General features: G+C 31.3%; 1 long non-coding RNA gene and 1 other non-coding gene across 2 annotated transcripts; both read right to left on the bottom strand.

Moving 5' to 3' along the window:
* Positions 1–8,427: 8,427 nt before the first annotated feature.
* TRNAM-CAU (transfer RNA methionine (anticodon CAU)) lies at positions 8,428–8,499 on the bottom strand. The gene has a single exon. It is a non-coding gene; the product is annotated as a tRNA-Met (tRNA).
* A 6,062-nt stretch (positions 8,500–14,561) lies between these two features.
* Positions 14,562–15,659, bottom strand: LOC127115418 (uncharacterized). The gene is made up of 2 exons (XR_007800720.1): positions 15,489–15,659; positions 14,562–15,088 (listed from the first exon to the last, which is right to left on the bottom strand). It is a non-coding gene; the product is annotated as an uncharacterized LOC127115418 (long non-coding RNA).
* Between the last annotated feature and the right edge of the window lie 1,759 nt (positions 15,660–17,418).

Below are 17,418 nucleotides of genomic sequence, written 5' to 3'. Positions count from 1 at the left end.
TAAGAGGAGAAAGACACTTGAGTTCCAAGAGGGAGATCATGTGTTCTTGAGAGTTACTCCGACGACAGGTGTGGGCAGAGCTTTAAAGTCTAAAAAGCTTACTCCGAGGTTTGTGGGTCCGTATCAGATTTTGAAGAGGGTTGGGGAAGTGGCGTATCGGATAGCTTTACCGCCGTCGCTTTCTAATCTGCATGATGTATTTCATGTATCTCAGTTGAGAAAATATATTGCGGATCCTTCGCATGTTGTTCAGTTGGATGATATCCAGGTGAGGGATAATTTGACCGTTGAGGTGTTGCCAATTCGGATAGATGACCGAGAAGAGAAGATCCTGAGAGGTAAGAAGATTGCTCTAGTGAAAATTGTTTGGGGAGGTCCAGCTGGTGAGAGCCTGACTTGGGAGCGTGAAGATCAGATGAAGGAGTCGTATCCGGCTCTATTTGCTTGAGGTATGTTTTCGAGGACGAAAACTTCTAAAGTGGGGGAGAGTTGTAACACCCCGATTAAAATAAGAGAATTATTTAATTGAGTTAATATTATTTTATTAATTTAATTAAATAAAGTTGAATTATTGGATTATTATTATTATTATTATAGATGTTATTTATTTTAATAATAATTAAATAAAATAAATAGAATATGAAGAGTGGAAGGGTAAAAGTGGAAATTGGATAAAAGAGGCAAAAGGGAGAACTCAGGTTGTTTTTCACGTGTTTTGCCTCAGAGTCAGAGAAAGGGGGAGAAACGCTGAAGAGAAAGAGAAGGAAGAGGAAAAGACCAAAGATTGCTCAGAGCTTCCTTCAATCCAAAGAGGTAAGGGGTCTGAACCTTATTAAACGATAATATGCGAACAATTTCATGATATCTGTTGGATTATTGATGGATTTTGGGGATTTTAGGGAGATTGGGAAAGTTGGGGTTTTGATGGAAAATTCTCCGATCTGTGAGTTTTGTTGCGTTATAGGCACTGTAATCGAAGTATGTTGTGTATATATGACTGTTAAATGTTGATATTGGGTTGTTAGATGTGGGGTACGGGTTATGGCGAGTAGAGAAGCAAAGCTGCGCTGGTTTTCGTAGCAGAGGGCTTCTGTTCGCGCGCGATTCGCGGCGCGAAGCCCAGTTCGCGGCGCGAACTGGGCAGGATTCAGAGGAGTTCTGTAACGCATCGTTCGCGGCGCGAACCCTGCTTCGCGGCGCGTACTGAAGCGAATTTAATTGTTCGCGACGCGATCCTTCGTTCGCGGCGCGTCCTGGAGAAATGGAGGAGTTCGCGGCGCGTCCCTATGTTGGCGGCGCGAACTGGAGAATGCAGAAGCTAATGTTGGTGAGTTTTGAGTACGTTGAGTTGCGAGACTCTTAGTAAGTCGCTGTAATTGCATTATAAACAATTAACAGTGATTATATGATTGTGTATGAGGTGTTTATGATGATGATATGTTGAATTTACGTGTTTACTTATAGATGTGTTATGCGACGATGTGATATCGTTGTAATGTTGTTGTTTTGTTGAGTTGAATGTCATGCTATTAATGATGATGATAACATGACTATATGATGCTGTTGTTGCTATGTTGATTATAATGCATGTTTGATGTGCATGCATTCATGAAAGGCCGATGCCTAGTGATGAACGGACTGAGTTCCAATGATGTTGTTGACTCCGGGCTTGTTGAGAGGCTTGGTTCCTTGTGGGGAACTCGGATTCTATGGTGATGAATCTGGGAGTAGTGACCCTGTAGTTGGTCACAAAATGGGTATACCGAGTCGTGTTGAGTCATGCATGGGTGTGTGCATTGTATTTGATATGTTGTTTTGTTGAAGTTCATGAGTTTATTGATTATGATGATTATGATGAATGGTGTTGGCATATGTGAAATATATTTATGTTTATATTTCTGTCGTTATATTATTATTTAATAATGTAATTCTCACCCCTTCTGCATGTGTTTATGTTCATCTATGATGAGCAATGTGCAGATAAAGAGGAGTAGCTGTTGTTGAGGTTCGAAGAATAAGTGTAGAGTTATTCTACCGAGTCGAGTCAAATGCTCTGGTCATGTGACACCGGGGATTAGGGGATTCGATAGATAAATTATTATTATTTACGTTGTTTATGATGACTAATATGTTGAGGTGTTTTGTTGAGATGATGTTGAACATTATTATGAATTGTTATATGAGGAATGATAATAATTGCGTTGTTGTCCGCTGCGGAGTTTTAATAAAATAAATAATATGTTTTATATTGTGATGCGAAAGGTGTTATGTTTTAAGAAATGTAAACTCTTCTACATGTTGTACTCTGATAATCTATTTAAATATGTCGTTTGGGGTAGAAGGGTGTTACAATCCTGCCCAATCTGCATCTGAGTAACAAGTGATTTTAGCATCACCCTTATCTTCATATAATAGGTTGGGCCTAACTCAACCCTACAAAATCGGTTTGTAGAGTGAGGACTGCCCCCACTTATAAACACATGTTCAGGCCATATATTATCCGATGTGTGACTCTTAACATACACCCTCACGCCCAGGACTGGACATCTGGAGCGTGGAAATAAATTGTGGGTGGTCCGATAGCGGAAATCATAATAGGTGGCCCACCGAATCTTAAACGAGACTCTGATACCGTATTGTAATTGTATCTCTGTGTGTCTAATATGATCACACATGGTGTATATTTATATGCAAATAGGGAATATACAATAGGAAATAATATCAATTACAGTTATGACTAATTGAATATCAATCAATACTAATTGATTGATAACATATTCTTAACAAGGGTATTGCCATTGGAATATGAGTTTCATATTTCCAATTAAGAGTTCATATTTCCAATTAAGAGTGTTACGACGGAAGTTTTACATGATACCCTTACATTTATCTCTCCATTTCTATATTTTATAAAAATATCAATTTTATCCTTATATATTTTTATCTAATTTATTATTTTATTTTAAATTTTTTTTTAAAAAAAATTATATACCGGAATACTTTACAAAAGAGTTTCGATAATTATTTTTAAAAATTTTTTTAAAATTTTTTTATATCGAAAGACTTTGCAAAAGAGTTCCGATAATCAATTTTTGTGTACCGGAAGACTTTGTAAAAGAGTTCCGGTAGTCATTTTTTAAAATATTTCTTTTTGTACCGGAAGACTTTGCAAAAGAGTTCCGATAGTTATTTTTCAAACATTTTTTTAATATTTTTTTTATACTAGAAGACTTTGCAAGAGAATTTTGATAATAAATTTTTGTGTACCGGAAGATTTTGCAAAAGAGTTCTGTTACTCTTTTTTCAATTATTTTTTTTTAATTCTTTTTTGTATTTCGGAAGACTTTATAAAAGAGTTTCGGTAGTCAATTTTTATGTACCGGAACTCTTTTGCAAAGTTTTCCGATACATATAAAAAAAGGTAAAAAAATATTATCGGAATTCTTTTGCAAATTCTTTCGATAAATAAAATAAAATTTTAAAATATTTAAAAATAAAATAATAAATTAGTTAAGAATTGATAAGGATAAAACTGATATTTTTTTAAAAATATAAAACTACATGGATAAATATAGGGACTTTTAGTTCCGAGTTATTTGATTAAAAATGTTATCACTTGGGGGGACACTTAAAAAATTATATATTTAGTGATATCAATTAATTTCAAATTTTTCAAGATTTCAATAAGATCTTTAATTTCTTATGGAAGAATCTAAGGATAGAGACAACAACTGCGCTAGTTTGAGTGTCTATGAGTTGTAATTTTTCTTATAATGTATATTTTTTTCCATAACAATACAAATCAATTATTAAATAAATATTTGATTATTTTAATAATAATGATAAAATTTGGTCATTCTTATTTAATCGTTATTTTCAAAAAAATGAATAAAATAATTTTAATAAATTTGATATCTTAAAATTAAGAAAATAAATTAATATAAAAAATAATGATAAAATAAATTTATTAGACCGAGTGAGGGAGGGGTGGGAACAAGGAGGATACTAGTAATCTTCTTTCTTAATTCTTAATAATAAAATATAGTTGAATAGTGAAATGTGAAATGTTAATTAATAACATGAAGTTGATTAATCACACGGTCATCTTTAATTTTAAAAAAAAGATTGCATATATTTTTTAAAACATTATTTTATTATTATGATATTTCATTATTCACTAGTATTATTGAATACGAAATTTGATGTAAGAATAATATCTTTTGGTGTAAGAATAATATTTTTCTTAAATACATGATTGTCGTTTTAATTAAAAGTATTTAATAAAAAAAAATTTAAAAAAAAATAGTATTAATATCCATTTTTTAGTATCTTGTATTCGGGGTTGATTTTAACCTCATAGTATTAATGTATTTTAATATGAATAAATCAATTCATTAACAATTTGTCTTGCAGATTATTTAAGGAACATAATGCTTACTCCGGTGATGAGTGGTGCGTCTACTTGAGCTAAGTATCTCGGTAAAGTTGGGATTATGAATCCACTTTATGTGCCAAAATTTGTCTACTTGAGCTAAGTATTTCGGTAAAGTTGGGATTATGAATCCACTTTATGTGCCAAAATTTGTGGATCGTTGCCAAATAATATTCCATAAATATATTTTTCTTTTTTCATGTTGAGTTAATATTTGTATTGTATTGGATGATCAACAATACTCTTAAGTTAAATTCAATTATTTTTAATTAATTGAACAGTCACAAGGCTTTAAATATATGCACTTTCTATCTAATCATTATTTTATGATATTCGGATTATTATGGCATATTTTTTCAATAGATTTAGATGTTTTAATAACACAATAAATTAACTAAAATTGGTCAAAAATTTTACATGTAAATATTTCTTACTTTTTATGATACTAATGTATTTCACACTCTTTGATACTTTATGCTTTTAGAGTAAAGTGAAAGGATTTTGGATACGGCAATCTACAACCAAAATTGATTAAGCACAAGCACAATCATGAATGTAACTACTCTCACTAGGCTTAGATTTGATCACTACCATTTGCTAGTGGAGGCTAGCTTCTCTCAACAACATCATGTTTCTCAATTTAATTTTTTTTTTAGCATGTGGACATTGCATGACAAGTGTGAGGATTTCATTGCTAAGAGTTACACTTCTATGATTGGTTGTCCTACGTACACATTCTTAATAGGAAACTTCATTTATTCAAAACAAATCACAAAAATTGGAATAGAGAGGTTTTTGGGGACATTACATTAGCCTAATTGGAAACAATGGGAATCTTATAGCCCGAGAGAAATTAGTTCAACGTGAGCTTGAGCTTGAGCAAGTTCTATCCAAAGAAGAAATGTTCTAGTTGGAGAAATCCAAGGACATATGGCATTGAGCTTGAGCAAGTTCTATCCAAAGAAGAAATGTTCTAGTTGGAGAAATCCAAGGACATATGGCATTTGGAAGGGAGAAGAAACACTGTTTTGTTTTTTTCTACATAATGACTAAAATTAAGAATTCTAGATACACTATCACTTTCTTAAAAAATGGAGAGAACCTCGTTCATGATCATGCTGAATTGGCAAGTCATGTTGTTACTTATTTTACTAACATTTTTATCTTGCATAATCTACTCAAGACCTTTCTTTGGTGGACGAAGTTACCCCTAGCCTGGTTAACACCAACATGAACACCTTTCTCACAAGGATTCAATCATTTAAAGAGATTATTATGGAAATTTGTAACCTCAACAAGGATAGTGCCACAGACCCAGATGGTGTTGATGGAGTGTTCTTCCAAACCTATTAGTCTATCATCAAAAAGATGTATGCAATGCAGTTTTGCAATCATGTATGTAGTTTGTAATCATCTCATCATGAGCTAAACCTTTCGTTTATTGAGTAATGGAAGTTAATGTTATGTTGTTTTTATGTTAAGAGATGTGTTATTTAGTGTCTTGTTTTATTATATGATAACTTGTACACAAATCTTATTCTTTGAATGATCAACTTAGAAAAAGATAACAACTTGTTCTTGCGAGAGATCCAACAACAAATGGATTTCATAATAAAAGCAGTTTAAAATAGTAGGATAGAGATATTCACTTGATTAGTTCACTTAGAGATAAGGAACTACACCTATAAGTGATTTCAAAATACAAATAGACATATTTTAGGGTTATAAGTGTGACTTAGAGATTTGTTCCATTGCCTTATAATGCATGCTTTGATGTTGTAGAAATACATTTCTAAATCACTCTGACCTTTCCTAGCACGACACTACACATCATGAACACATATTTACTTCACTAATATTAATGGACCATAGCTCAACATACACTCTTTTGATGTAGTCTCACTCTCACCTTACATTGTTTAGATCTGGTTTAAGTAGAAAACTGAACTTGTGACACTCATATATTATTCTTATCCTTGGTCGTGCTTAATTTCAAAAGATAGTTTCTTGCAAAATCAATCTAAGTAACATTCACTACATATGGGCACGATATCCTTACTTTTTATAACATGCTACTTTTAAACATACATGTATACTTGCATGTGACACATTTTCAAGCAACAACATTTGAAGTTATAACCCATATGGACCATAAAGCTTTTGTAGGAAACCTTCATCTTAAAGTGGATATAACTAAAGCATTTGACATCGTAACTTGGAGATTTATTCTTCGTGTTCTTCCTAAGTTTGGTTTTAACCAAATTTTCTACCAATGGTGCTCAACATGAATTTTTAACCGCGCCAAGGGGGTAGACAATGAGATCCATTATCTCATCTTTTTGTCTAGTAGAAGAAGTTTTTAGTATGAGCATTCAAATATTTCTATTTAAGATTCTCTAAAGCTCATTAAAAATTGTAAAGACACTTACTTTTTTTCTCACATTCTTTATACATATGACATTCTCATATTCTGCAAGGGTAGGATTTAACATTCAAGCACTCGTCAATTTTTTCAGTAGATATTCTCAAGCTTCGGGATCAGTGGTCAACATAGCAAACTCTTCAGTTTTCTATGGTATCATTTATTCTAGTAGACTTCTTCACATCTTACAGATGACATGCTTCTCAAGAGGTGTTTTACCTCTTAGCTACCTTGGTGTGCCTATCTTTAGGGGTATGGTCAAATCCTCTTATCTATAGCCTATTGCAGATAATATCATTTTAAAAAAGGTTGAATGGAAGGGTTACATTTTTTGAATGATTGACAGAGATTCTAAGAACTTTATTTGAAGTGAAGATGTCAATAAAATAAACTTGGTCATGGTTTCTTGGAAAAAAATGTGCATACCTCATCTCCGTATGGGGTGAGGTCTTAGAGTCTTACTCAGACTCAATTAGACAACTAACCTCAAGCTTAGTTGAGACCTGATAAATTTTGAGTAGTCTTGGGCCACCATCCTCAAATCCATAGTTATTAAATCTTATGAAATAGATATCATATATTATCCATTCTATAGTTTGGCATAAAAAATGAATACTCCACTCTTAAAAACCATTCCATTTGGTCTTTTGGGAAAGGAACATCAATCAACTTCTAGAAAGATTTATGGTGTGGGTCTTCTCTCATTTTGGAGATAAATTTAGAGTTCCTTCAAAACCAATAAATCTCATACGTTACAAAAGTGTCTGACTTCATTCTTGATGGTAAATGGGTCTGTCCAAACAATTGGAGCATAATCTTTCTATTTCTTTCTGAAACATTGCATCAGTATCTTTTCCTTGATAAAAATGATGAAGATATTCTTATCTCCCTTGGACACATTAAGTATGAAAGAGACTTATAATTTCAAGTCTTTATTCATAGTGATTGATTCCTTTAAAACATTGCATCGGTCTCTTATGCTTGACAAGATCTCTATAAATGACAAGCTATTGATAAATAATATGTTAATTACTTAGATAACCTTATGCAAATATAATTCTTTTTTGAAGAATGGATCATTATGAAAGAACATATCCGATCGACTTCTTTTTTTTTTACATAATCAATTTTCTTAAATATATATAGTTAGATAAATATATAATTGATTTCTTCAACTTAAAAATTTAACAAAAAACATTTCTTGATTTAAACACTATTAACATTTTAATCTTGTTTAAGAAATATATATATATATATATATATATATATATATATATATATATATATATATATATATATATTATATATATATATATATATATATATATATATATATATATATATATATATATATATATATATATATGATTATAATTTATATGTCAATTAGATTTTTTTAAACAATTCTATGAACATAATAATTAATGTGTAGAGTCTTTAGTGTGGACAGTTGCATTCCGTAAACGACAGCTATAGCCGAAATGAATTTAGAGTTTCCGTAAACGACCGTTGTGTAATTGTAAAACGGTGATATACATGTCGTTTATAGGAAAAATTGGAAAAATTAAATAATTATCAGAGCCTGGTTTCGATCCAGGGACCTGTGGGTTATGGGCCCACCACGCTTCCGCTGCGCCACTCTGATTTCATGTTCTATGTTACGTTTAAACTTTAATTATTACTTAAACTTTACGAAACATGATTTGTCTTAGACTTCGATGGTTGATGTTTTAACAATTTATGACACCTGAATTTTGTTTTGCATGATTGAAATCTAAAAAGGTTTATAGCTTTTGGATGAGCTAGGTTTTGTCTTAGGATCGTATATAGCTTCGATTTTTAGACAAATTAATATTATATACAATAAAATATTGTTGTTTCTATTAATTATATTTACTTTGCTTTTACTAATTTTAGAAAAGTTATGCGTTATTGTAAAGGAATTAATTAGTTCATAAAAATAAATTTTAATTCTATTTTTTTTTTGCTTGTAGTACAATAAAGGGCATACATTAATAAGTGATAACATGGCAACATTATTTTAGTATTTAGTCATAATATAGTTTTTTAAGAAGTCAATGAATGTTGGTTGCATATGCATAGTACTTAATTTTCTTTTAAATAAATGTATAGTTTTTGAATATTTTGTAAAAATTAAATAAAGTACATTGTTAAATTGTATCCTAAGGATATAAGTTAAGAAAATAAAAAAATGTGTTTTCCTTAGATATACTTTAAGACACAAGTTAAGAAAATTAAAAATTAAAAAAATTAAAAAAAATTGTTTTGAAAAACTTCAACTTTTAATTTTTAAAAGTTAATACACAATTTAAAAAAAAACTATATTGTTTGTTTTCTTAGAGTATATGTTAGTATTTTTCAAAAATAAATGGAGTGTATTAGAGACAGGTAGTTTTTAAAATAGTTTTTTATTTTATTTTTATAGTGCATAGTTCTTTTTTTCTTATGCATATTTTTGAAATCTCATCTTCAAATCCTCTTTCCTCAATCGCACCAATAACCATAAATAATATCATATGTTCTCTTAAGCTCACTTGCTTCAAATTTATCTAGTTTATCTTGGTTTATAGACCCACTATTTAAAAAAAAGTTCTTTTCCTACCTCTTGAACCTCTAAGAAATTATGAAACTTATAAAAATATCCTTTAAATTCTATAATTAAGTGCTTTTTAGGCATTCAAAATTTAGAATTGGAAAATTTTAAATCCATTAATAAACATGCATGAACATGGTTACTCCATTTAATTAGATGAAATTCAACCTCTTACAAATCAAGCACTAATAATAAGTTGTGAATAATTTAAAACAACAACTAATACAAACAAGATTAACCATGCACGAGACAATCACATAAAATATTTTGGGAGAAACTAAGTTTAGAAAGATCGCAACATATTTGATTAAGGTATCGTCAAACTCAATAGGATCTAAGGAACGATATTGAAAAAAATATTGAGATCATAATTCTCGTATAATCATTATTTTATAGTTGCATGTTGGTGAAACAAACACATTTAATATTGTCGACTGATGGCATGACGGTCTCAATCCATAGTCCACTAAAGCTCTTCCTTTAGGTCTCAATATTTTAATTTTTTTAAACTAATATATATATATATATATATATATATATATATATATATATATATATATATATATATATATATATATATAAAACTGATTTTTTTAACTTTTAAAATGTTTAAAACTGATTATATTTTATATATAGTAGATAAAACAATTACTTCATTTCAGAAATAGGTTTGAACAATTTAAACTGTGTAATGATATTTTTATATTTCTTTTTAGCATTGAGAAAACAAGATCATTGTTAAAAAAATATTTTTTTAATCTTGAATATTCATTAAAATATAATAAAAACTCAAATATTGATGGATTGAACTTACTTAAAGATTAAACATCTTAAAAGAAATTATACATGTAGAAAGTGATATACCGATTGACATATTTATTATGTTAAAAAAATGATTCTTTTTTAAATGCATATATTTTTTATAGAATAATATTAATAATTAATGTAAGTGTTGCTACTGTGGAACATAGTTTTTCAAAATTAAAATTAATAAAATTCAATATAAGATCAACAATGTATCAACAAAGATTAAATGAGTTTCCTTTATTATCTTTTGAATTTTTACAATAAATCAATTATGATAATTTAATAAAGGATTTTGCATCTCAAAAAAATTGAAAAATATAACTTATTTAAATTATTTATATAAAAAAGAATTAATTTTATAAAGATCCAATTCTTAGAATTCACTTTAGACTTCAATATTAATTGAGACGGTCTTGACTAAGGGACAATAATATTCGATATTGAACATATTTATTGTGTTGTGGTGGTTAAGATAGTGATTCATTTGGTTCATTAATGTTTCATCTCAAACAATGTAACATCATCATTAATCATTAACAAGTGAGTGAAATCTTATTTGTTATAGTAAATTGTTGCTATGTTATAGTTCATTCTAAGTGGATATGGGTAAAAATAACTCTTTTTTATTGTAAACTGCAGATGAATCAAACACATTATTTTATTTTATACAAGTTATCATGCATTCTAATATATAAAAAGTGTCAAAATAATTTAAACCACACAAAAATTACACGTTTTAGATTATATAATCTGAATGCATGCCAAAAATGCCTCATTCATGAGTACACATTCTACAATCTAAATTATGCCAAAAACCACATGCATGGGTCCAAATTATAGAATTTTAAATTTTCTATTACAACATAAAATTTCATATATTTGATAAAAACACCTATAAAATAAACCAACATAAATAATAATTAAAAAAATTCAAAAAATTAGATTTGAACAAAAAATAATGTATAATGTAACATGTGAAGTTACATGCATGATAATATTTTACACACAATACAACCAAATCCAAATGAAACAAAGCAACCCTCAAATAATTCATATATTGGGTTGCATGAGATTGAATGGAACACTTCTTCTTCATATGCAATGTTGCATTTGTTTTCCTCGAAATTCTTCATGCAATTGTGTCGACATATGAGTCTTCTAGTACAGTTCCACGAGAGAGTAACATGATAGTCATGTCTTAGATGCACGCATCCTAGGACCATATTATCTACACTACCACACTTCATTATCTTCACTACAAGGGTTTCTTCATTGGTTGGTATACACAATTGTCTTTTAGGTGTGGGAATCATGTAAGGATATGGTATCCTTAAATATCATATAATGTAGATCTGTATAATCTCGCAAACATTAAGGATCTGGGTGCCTCAATCCTCTGGGGATAAAATATAGTCACAGTACTCATCATATTTCTTGTGAATTTAGGATGAATTGATAATTAACATTAATAAACACTATAATTAACATTAATAATATTCTCTCTGACCGTTTCTTAGCCAGATAGACCAACACCATATTACAATTGTATTGGACATGTTTCTAGCCACTACTAGCTAGATTATCCTATTTCCCAGCTATAATAACTAGCATCTCCCAAAATATAGATATGACCATAATCCCATATTACTCAATTTTAGCCCTATCGTGTCCCAAAAGCCTTATATAGCTAAAAAAACCAAAATCTAAGATATTTAAGAGAGTGTGGCTTGAAATACCTGAAGTTACGAAGATTGTGAAAGATAAATGGTATCTAAATCATTAAAGCAGTAAGGTTAAACTCAAATCTACTCTTAATAAGCTTTGGACATGGGGCATGATAAATTTTGGAATTTTTATAAGGAACCTAAATCACCAGTACAAATCTCTCAATATTGCCCACATAAATAATATCAATAACACCAGATATATAAAATCCAAGAGGAAATTGATGATATGTTGTATTATGAAGAGTTGTGGTGGTCCCAGAGAGCCAAGGCCCATTGACTCAAAGAAAGTGATTGTAATACCAAGTTCTTCCATAATAAAGCAACACGAAGGAAGTCTAAAAACAAAACTATAGCTATTAACAATAAATAGGGGGTTTTATTGATAATGAAGTGGAGATCCATAAAATTTTCATCCAACATTTTGAGACTCAATACTCAATTCAAGTCAGAAAGATCAAATCAGAACCAAATCAATAATGAGATTTATGGGATATCTAGGAATATTCTAGACAACTATATGGTTGAGGATCTTGACAAACCCTATACTCATGAGGAAGTTTATCAGGCTATTACCCAGCTCAAAGTCATGGCTTCCCTGGGGTCGAACGGTATATTAGCTTTGTTCTATCAAAAAAATTGGGACATCATAGGTCTTGACATTATAGGTTTTGTCCTTAACATCCTGAACCATAAAGGAAATCCTAAGGATTACAATCAGACCCACATTTACCTCATTACCCAAAAATAATAACCATACCTCTCCTCCAGAGTTTAGACATATCGTTCTTTGCAATATTTTCATGAAAATTACTACCAAAACCATCGCTAACATAATGGAAAAGGTTCTCCCTCACATGGGGAGTAACAGCTAAAGCGTTTTTGTTCAGAAAAGATTGATTACATATAACATCGTGATTGCGTTTGAGATGTTTAACTACCTAAACAACCCTCTAAAAGGAAGACCAATTATGCGGGGATTAAGATGGATATGGCTAAGGCATGTGATAGACTCGAGTTAGACTTTATTGAAAGTACACTCCTCAGGAAAGTACATAACCATTATTATGAAATGCATTACCTCTGTTACTTTCTCTATTCTCATCAATGACATTCCCTCAGACAACTTTAACCCTACCAGGAGAATCATACAGGGAGACCCTTTACAACCCCCCCCCCCCCCCCCCCCCTATATTCATTATTATTGATATATTTTCTAATCTAATTAACAATGCCCAAAAGAAGAATCGTCTTATGGGTATTACAATAGCTAAAAATGCTCCTAACATAACACATTTATATTTTGAAGATGACAGGCTCATTTTTTGCAAGGGGAAATTCAAATTTATCTTAGTCTTACTATTCATGTTGGCTAGGATAAAAATAATAACTTTCATGATCTAATTAAGAGGATCTCTCAAAAGCTAAAAGGATGGAAAACTAGGAGTTTATTTCACAAGAAGAGTCACTTTGACAAAAGTAGTGGCTTAAGCCATTCCCGCATACATTAGGAGTTTTTTCCTCATTCCTAAACCTATTTGCAACAAGATGGAGCAACTTATGGAAAATTTCTGGTGGGGAGAATGAGAGAATAAGAGAAAAATACATTGGAAGAATTGGATTGGGATGAGTACTTATAAGCAAGATGGTGGAATGGGTTTGAGATCCCTTATGGATTTCAACACTATTATGCTGCAAGCTAAAATTTTCAAATCTAAGTTTTATCCAAACTTTGATTTCCTTAACTATATTCTAGTAAAGAACCTTAGTTATATATGGACAAGCCTTCATCACAGTAAGTGGGTCTTAGATAGAGGAATATTATGGATGATAGGGAATGGTAATAGGGTTAATGTTTGGGAAGATATTTGGATTCCAACTCATTTTTGGTTTAAAGTACTAACACATAAACCCTCGATATCAAAGGTAAGTGGCGTTAGGGACCTCATTGACAAAGAAAACAATTCTTGGAACAAACAAGTCCTCAACAACCAATTATTTCAAGTGGACATTGAAGCCATCCTAAAAATTCCTATATTCAATACTAAAAAGCATGATATTACCAGCTGGGTGATAATAAAAATGGTCATTAAATCGTGAAATTTGAGTACTACAATATTCAAAATTGGGAAAAAAGGAAGCACTGAAAACTTTAACAAAAATAATAATAGAGCTATATGGAAAAAAAATATGGCATAGCAAAACTACTCTTAGGCATCAGATTATGATTTGGAGATTTTTCAATGACATCATCCCAATTAAAGGGAGACTTATTAACAAAAACATAAGGTGTGGTCCTTTCTATCCTAGATGCATCTCCTTTGTGGAGTCCATTGATCACTGCTTTAAGGACTAAGTTTAGGCATCTAAAATTTGGTATGGCTCCTAGCTAAATATTAATTTCCAGGAGACCAATAGCATAAAGTTCATTAACTGGATGAAAGACACTATACCGCTCCTAGACACTTACAATACAGCCCTCCTTATCAATATCAGTGATAATATTTGGATAGACCTTAAATCTCAGTAGCCACAAAAATTAGATTGGCAAGAATCACAACCTAAAGGAAATGCAATCCATTAGAGATAATGAATCATTCAATAGGTAAATAACAATGGTGAGTTAACCTTCAACGACAGGCTTGACAAAAACCTATTTCCATATGGAGAGAGGAAAGGAGACGATATCAGTAGCAACACCCATGAAGGAACAACACCAGAAGGTACGAGCATCAAAACCTTAATAATATCAGGAAAGAGAGGCACATCCTTGACACTGCATACAAATAATTCATAACAGTAAATATTAAATAGCAGTTCTAGGAAAAAACCAGAGTAACATTATTAGGCAAAACCCTGCTGAATTGTGCTTATGTTGGTTGATGTTTTTGCCTGTGTGTAGTCTTACACTAGCTTTTATGTATGGGTTATTATACTCAGTGGTCGAGAATAGTTGTCATCATGGTTCTGTTTGTTATGCCAACTTCACATGTTATCACAAGCGGTAGCCCAAAAATCCTTCAAATCATCATTATTATTCCACCCCATATTGTTTTGCATATTGATATAAATCCATTTCTTCAAATCACCTGCAAAAAAGAGAAATTTCATGTTAGTGTGCACCAATAATAGCCAAAGGGCCATTGCAAGTGGGCAATCCCGAAGAACATGCAACGTGTATGCCTCCACATCAACATAAAAATTGCACATTATACTCCTAAGACCCATCCCATTCTTCTCGCTGTTTGTGAGAAGGCCATCATGATTAAGTATCCAAATAAAACTTTGAATCCTTTCAGAGGTTTGAAATTTCCAGATTTCTATCCATCGGTCATCCTTTCGGTGGTTGTCATCTTTATCAAGCGGGTTGTACATGGCACCAACGGAGAATTTTGAACAATTTACACTAATGTCAGCTCTTGTATCTAGATGTTATGCACAACAAATTCTCCCATAACCAACGACTTAATATTTCCTAGTTCCACTCACCATCTTCACTCGTGAGATCCACTACTCTTGTTGTTTTGAGATTCATGTGAATATGAATATCCATATTAGCTATTGTAACATCTTGGTCAATCCATCTAATATCCCAAGCATTCACAGTTGTTCCATCACCAGCGTACCACAAACAATTTTCCTCCACTTTTGGCTAGATTTTGACAATATTCTTCCAAAAGTTTGAACATGTAGCTTTCATTGTGTTATTTCGTGTATCATTTTCACGACCATACTTCCCACACACGGCACGACACCATAAGTCTTCTCCTCCACTATAAAGTTTCCAACCCAGTTTTGACAAGTAAGCTTTATTCATGATGTCAAGATTCCTCAACCCAAGTCCTTTTTCTTCTTTTGGTCTTGTGATGGTGTTACATTTGACTGGATGATACATTTTCTTGTGCTAAGTATCTCCCCAAATGAATCTTTGTTGGAGTTTATGGATTTCACTTATGCAAGCCTTGGAAATCATGGTAGTCGTCATATGATATATAGGTAGAGCTTGGATAATACTTTTGACAAGTGTAGCTCTTCAGACAATAAAGAGGTGATTCCTTTTTCACTCAATCAATTATGTACTCATAATAACCTCTCTTGGGTGCCTTTCCAGTTAATAGTACGCCAAGATATTTAACAAGGAGGGTTATTTCTTTAAATCTCGATGTCATACACTAAATTTTATCCTAGACTTTTTCACTCGCATCAGCATAGTATAATCGGTTCATTTTATCGTGCATTTCATCACCTAAAAACATTCATCAAGGTTTAGATGAAAAATCAAGAGTTATGGAATTTTATCTGATCTTTGTGACATTCATTCAGTTATATGTTGATTAAGAAGTCAAAAGATTTGATTTCTCAATCTCAATGCATCATTCATTCCATTGCATCGTGTTTTCAGAGGTTCAGAGGGTGACAATCAAGAGTATTGTCGTCATTTGAATCTTTGTAGGGTTTTATTTATGATTGAGAATCAGAAGTAAATGGTCCAATAGCGGTTCATTTGCATCTGATTGTCCGTTCACGTTTATACAGACAACATTTTTGTTCATCTATAAGATGTTTTCATTTTATACTTGTTACAACATGCACTTTGTTTTGCATAGTGATTGAAATATTGTCCAGAATAATTGTTCGGATCTACAGACAAATACGTTGAACTAATTTTCAAATATACGTTGGATTAGCGGACGAAAATTTTCAAAATTGAGCTTGCAAATGTTAGTTTTATTAATCTATTTTCCACGTAGTTTAACCTGGTGTGCTCGTTTTAATTTTTTTGACTAATTGTTTAGTTGCATTTTAATCAGTCCGAGCCTTTTAACTAGTCTATTTTTATTTTAAAATTTGATCAAAACCTGTATGTTTTCAAGAAGTTTGTTTTCAAATTCGCCATCATGATCACTTCTGACTCTGCCTATTTTGCAATCCATCTCTGTTTGCACTAGTGAGCAGAAAGTAGAGAACACAGAATGTGACTCATCATTGTGTTTCAAGAACTTTACCCATGTCCAACAACTATAGTCATCAACGATGACCAATCCATACTTTTTACCAATGATAGAGGCAGTTTTCACTGACCCAAAAAAATCAATATGCAGAAGTTCTGACAGTATAGGGGTAGAAACAACAGTTTTTGCTTTGAAAAATATTTTAGAAAACTTGTCATTTTGACATGCTTCACAAAGAGCATCTGAATCGAACTTCAGGTTGGGTAAGCCTCTGACTAATATAAGCTTATTTAGCTGAGAAATCTTTCTCATGCTAACATGGCCTAACTGTCTATGCCAAACCCATTGCTCCTCATTCACAGACATTAAGCATTTTACATTTTGATCCTCAAGATCAGAAATTCTGATTTTATAAATGTTGCTCTTTCTCTTTCTGTTAAAAAAGATTGTACCATCTTTCTGACTAA

The sequence above is a fragment of the Lathyrus oleraceus genome, chromosome 1, assembly GCF_024323335.1.
Source record: "Lathyrus oleraceus cultivar Zhongwan6 chromosome 1, CAAS_Psat_ZW6_1.0, whole genome shotgun sequence".
NCBI classification, from domain to species: Eukaryota; Viridiplantae; Streptophyta; class Magnoliopsida; order Fabales; family Fabaceae; genus Lathyrus; species Lathyrus oleraceus.
This window is presented reverse-complemented; position numbering and strand designations above follow the sequence as displayed.